Source organism: Bubalus kerabau, chromosome 3 (genome assembly GCF_029407905.1).
Source record: "Bubalus kerabau isolate K-KA32 ecotype Philippines breed swamp buffalo chromosome 3, PCC_UOA_SB_1v2, whole genome shotgun sequence".
NCBI classification, from domain to species: domain Eukaryota; kingdom Metazoa; phylum Chordata; class Mammalia; order Artiodactyla; family Bovidae; genus Bubalus; species Bubalus kerabau.
The window spans coordinates 76,863,296-76,869,127 of record NC_073626.1 but is presented as its reverse complement, the minus strand read 5'-3'; positions in this window follow the sequence as shown (position 1 = coordinate 76,869,127).

The following is a 5,832-nucleotide window of genomic DNA, read 5'->3' as shown; positions in this document are numbered from 1 at the left end:
TGAAGACATCTTTTATTTTCAGTCAAAAGGACAAGGAAAAATAATTCGCAGAGATATGTGTTTAAAGTAAAAGGGGGTTTTTATTAGGATGTTTGTTTATGTCAACGCTTCAGAATTCTTTTTAGTCTAGAAGCCACAGGGATTATTATTTCTTTGTCATGGAATCCCTAGATCTTTGTGGGAGGCCTAGAAGAACCAGTTTCTCTTCCTTTAAACAAATTCAATTCAATTCAGTTGCATTGGCAGAGCAAAATCTTATTTTTTTCTCAGCCAACGAGAGGAAAGTCTGCCTGGGAGTTTTCTAAACATGGATTTTTCATCCTAATTTTTACCCCAGGGTGAAATATAAATATATAAATATTTACTATATAAATATTAGTTTGTATATAATATACACATTTATACATAATACATATGTATAAAGTACACATATCCTTTTCTCCAAGGTAATGAGGGCACATGAAATTTCTCTCCTAAACCCCTTCGTGCCTTGGAGATTATGTATGAATGAAAGTAAGGCTTCTTATAGGCTTAAGAGAAATAGCCAAGCAAATGAACACTTGTTTGAAAAAAATTCAAGCAAACATCTGAAATGTAAAAAATAAAATATGGTCTCTCACAATCCCACTACCTCAGGATTAAGCATTGTTAATTGTTGGCATTTGTATCAAGCTTTAGAAATAAAATATGGAATTGCACTATTCATATCATGATGCAAAATGCTGTTTTCACTCCACACATACTGGACACATCTCTATAGCAGAACAAAAAGATCTACCTCATTAGAATGGCAGTAGAAGATTCCATAGTATCAGATCAGATCAGATCAGTCACTCAGTTGTGTCTGACTCTTTGCGACCCCATGAATCACAGCACGCCAGGCCTCCCTGTCCATCACCAACTCCCGGAGTTCACTGAGACTCACGTCCAGCGAGTCAGTGATGCCATCCAGCCATCTCATCCTCTGTCGTCCCTTTCTCCTCCTGCCCCCAATCCCTCCCAGGGTAATTTGTTAATCATTTTTGATCAATGGACATTTAGGTTTCTACAGATTTTTCTATTTAAAAGACTGTATATAATGAATCCAAATGTCTCACAGGTCCAGTTATAATTCTAGCCACAGATCTTAGCCAGTCCCAGTTGGCGGTCGGTTGGTGGTGGTTTTTATCCATTTTTATTCCCAGAAAGGGATAGGGCCACCTACAGCCAGTGACCGACCTGCCTACCCAGTACACCAATGTAAATATAAAATCTATTTTTCCTTTTTCTATCGCAGCCTTGTCCCAACTCCTTCCTCCCACCATACCTTCTCTTTTGCCCCTCAACCCCACATCAGATGGGGAAAAAAAGTTTCCAAGAGAAAGTTTTGGGCTTCACCGAGGCTAATGTATCAGACTCCTTCAGAAAAATGACTACATTATATTTTTATAGTTCCATATTCCTAGCCTCCTCCTACAAGTTCTCTAAATTGCTCTACATTTACAAACTGACGACTATGGTCTCTGAGAGGGTTTCTGGTGACTGGAAGGTTTATGGTTGGTGATGCAATGCAATAGCAATTTCACACCAAGTCCCGCATTCCTGAGTCTAACAAGGTGCTCTTGAGCCCAACATATGGCATTTTGAGTGTTCATGTTCATGCTCCCGCTCCTTCATCACGGAAAATAACAGTACACCAATAAGCTGAAAACTGCACCAAGAGGATGGCTTTCAGACTTGCATGTTAAAAGGGCAGAGTTCTGTGTGTTGTATTTATACTGTCAGCCAATGAAAAACAGACAAGATTTAGGAGAAAAGAAAGCCTATTTACTAGTGCAAAGTACACAATGGTTCACTTTACATATTTTCTTGATGGACACAAAGTGACATCCATACTGATTGACTGTCAGCATGTGCCTCTCCACGGAGCCAGGCTCTCTGTGATGGATCAGTCGGGCTCAGGCAAGTGTCAGGAAGATTATCAAAAGAAAGAGCTGCCTGTAGTTGTTCCCTTTCTGAAGAGATTGACAACTCACCCTCACAAAAGGAAACATTAGTGTGCTATTTGCGTCTCTGAGAAAGAGACTGCGATAAGATGACATGATAAATGGTGGGGTGGAGGTGGGAGGGAGGTTGCCATAAAAACACACAAGGTAGCTAAATTGCAAAGAAAACCTCAACTCGCAAAATTGATGAGGCTTGTTTATTTTAAGGTGAGCTCATCTGAACTCCAGAGGTGTCTGCAAAAATTTTAGCATAAGTTCTCTAACCAGTGTTGCCAACAGCTTGAAGAGAACTCTTAAGAGAAATCTGAACTATTACGTGCCTTTCCTTTTGTGCGTTTTCTCTAGTTGCTTCACGAGGACCATTGATGAGCTTGAAAGTGAAAGTCATGTCCGACTCTTTGCTACCCCATGGACTATACAGTCCGTGGAATTCTCCAGGCCAGAATGCTGGAGTGGGTAGCCGTTCCCTTCTCTATGGGATCTTCCCAACCCAGGGATCAAACCCAGGTCTCCCTCATTGCAGGCGGATTCTTTACCAGCTGAGCCATCAGGGAAGCCCTGGACCATTGATAGCCTGCATGAGAAGACACAGTGTCCCATGAAGCAAAAAGGAATTAGGTAGATCTCCCCGCTCCATGAAATCCAGAGCGGGATCTACATCAGGCATAGCCCCAGGAAGAGGGGTTTGTATATTGGATTCACTGAGGGCCTTTATTACGATTCTGAAACAAACTGGATGAACTTGAGTGTATCCAAATAGGAAGTTGACCCCTGGAGATGTTCCACCCCTCATTAATTGCAGGGATGGCACCGATTTCAAGTGTTTTCAGGTCATCTTGGCAGACCTGCTTCCCAAGCAAATGTGTGGGAGTTGCTACTCAGTGAACCAGTTGCACTTGGAGATGAAAATGCCTTGACAGGCAGCTGAAGTCCACATGGCACCTGCAGGAAGCAGTTACTTTTCTCCTCACTGACCCAGCATTCTTACAACATTCCCAGCCCCCCAGGGTTCTCCTGGGGGAGTCCCCCTCCCATGGCAAACCAGGCAGGTGGGAGCAGAGGTGGTTCTGGATCTCATGGTCTTGCTGTAGGAGCTCAGCCTTGGGCCAGGCTTGTCCCTCTGCGAATCCTCAGGGTCTGGGACTGGAGTGGGTCCCTAAATAATACTTTATGCATGTGGTTGATCAAGAGTTGCTGAGAGCTCTGGGAAGTTTTCATTTAGCGTGAATCTCAAGAAGAGGGTTCTGGCGAGCCTGGGTCTCTATATGCCCCAGCCAAGACAAGGATCTCTGCCACCGATTCTTTCCACTTAAGCTTCCTACATACATAAGCCCTGGCTTTTGGAGTTCATGATAGAGGCTACCCAGCGAATCAAGACAGGCTCTAAAAATGCCTCTGAAAGGCCAGGTGCCACCAGGGATGGAGAGGAAAGGCTGGGCTCTGCACACTGTCAGCCATGTACGCACTGACAGGGTAGAAAATAGCACTTTCTGTCTACATTTGGGTGTGAGTAGAAAACATGGTCAATATCGAATACCAGTAATAACAATGGGAGCAGAGAGCTTTCTGATTTTTTAGAAAATGCTTCTTTCTGCTCTGCGGGTACTGCTCTCTACTATTATATCCTTCCTTTGATGACCAAGGGAAAGGCTACCCACTCCCTTCTCCAGGGGATCTTCCCAACTCAGGGATCGAACCCAAGTCACCCACATTGCAGGCGGATTCTTTACCAGCTGAGCCACAAGGGAAGCCCAAGAGTACTGGAGCGGGTAGCCTGCAGTGCAGGAGACCCTGGTTCGATTCCTGAGTTGGGAAGTTCCACTGGAGAAGGCATAGGCTACCCACTTCAGTACTCTGAGCAACTTTCACTTCACTTTGATGACCAACTTCACTATGTTTTTTAAATGCCATACTTTGTCCTGAGACTTAAAGCAACTTGAATCCTCGTGTGATTAGCCTTTGGTTTCTGAGTGGTTTACATTTCACTGAAAAATGTTCTTTTCAAGAATGACTGGGTGAGTGGCTGCGGTGGTGTGTTTTCTTATAGCAGTGGAGGGGCTACGATGAATGATAAGATGCATCTTGGTTGGTCAGTGAGAATGACGTGCTCAGGTTATGCCAGTCACTAATTTGGTGACTTCTTACCACTAATTTGGTGAGAGCATTGGGAAAATCCCTCACCTGCCCACAGAGGAGGCCAGATACAGGTCTGGGTCTTGCCACATTTAGGAGACTTCTGGGAGAGAGGGGCTTCCCTGATATCTCAATTGGTAAAGAATCCGCCTGCAATGCAGGAGACCCTGGTTCGATTCCTGGGTCGGGAAGATCCACTGGAGAAGGGATAGGCTATCCACTCCAGTATTCTTGGCCTTCCCTTGTGGCTCAGCCGGTAAAGAATCTGTCTGCAATGTGGGAGACCTAGGTTCGATCCCTGGGTTGGGAAGATCCCCTGGAGAAGGGAAAGGCTAGAGAACTGAGTGCCGAAGAATTGATGCTTTTGAACTGTGGTGTTGGAGAAGATTCTTGAGAGATCAAACCGCAAGGAGATCAAACCAGTCAATCCTAAAGGAAATCAGTCCTGAATGTTCATTGGAAGGACTGATGCTGAAACTGAAGCTCCAATACTTTGTCCACCTGATGAGAAGAACTGACTCATTGGAAAAGACCCTGATGCTGGGAAAGATTGAAGGCAGGAGGAGAAGGGGACAACAGAGGATGAGATGGTTGGATGGCATCATCAACTCAATGGACATGAGTTTGAACAAGCTCCGGAAGTTGGTAATGGACAGGAAAGCCTGGTGTGCTGCAGTCCATGGGGTTGCAAAGAGTCAGACCCTAGTCAGTAACTCAACTCAACTCAAGTGGGAGATAGAATGATTCCTTCTCCTTGGGCTGATCTTTATCTTGTGAAGGCCCCCTTGGCCCTGTCTGAGCCCCTAGAGAACCCACATCACCATTAAATCTTGTTGTCTATTCTTGATCTTCTTCCTCTTCCTTTTCACATTTAAAAAATAAAATCTAACTTTCCCTTTTCTACCCTAGGCAGCCTCCTGTTCCCATGACAGGTTGTGGGACCCTTTAACCCCGAGGAGTACCAAGGCAAACCTGGAAACTTTCAGGAGGCCCTGGATCTAAAGTGATTTAGAAACAATAGTTGAGAGAAATGGTGAATAAGCAGAAAGTCAGAAAAGGAAACTCTTGTGAGGACTGGGGAGAAGAAGGGAGGCAAGCAAACTAGAAAGGGGAATTGAGGAACTGGAAGGAAAGGAGAGGGAGACTGTGTGTTATAGAAACAGAGAAAGAGAACTAAGTCCGAGGAAATACATCAAGTTACTTGAGTGAATCCCTCCCCAGCTGCCAAAAAAAAATCAACAACCAAAACCAAGCAACAACAACAACATCAAAACCCAGAGAATGGAGTCCTGCCCCCAAGTTTTCTAAGGTCAGCAATACACACCAGGTAATCTAACCATGACACCAGGTGGCTGACAAGACTGCACATGAATTAGCCTAAATGATTTTACCCTAAAAAGCCAAGCTTTGTTCTCTAAACCAGTCCCTAAGTTGAAACGGAATTTTAAGAAACCTAGATACCATGTAATCCAATGTCCTCAGTTTACAGCCAAGGACACTGGGTCCTCAGATGATCAAGGATGACCAACCAACCAAACAAAAAATGCAATCCATTGTGGCCACATTGCATTTCGTTTAACCAGCTATATGGCTTTAGCTTTTGTTGTTGCTCGCCTTTTAAAAAATAAAATCTACCTTAGATTTCATTGCCTTTGGTCAACAATCGGAAACTAACATGAAAACATAAATTGTGATGGTCTGGGCATTATATTTG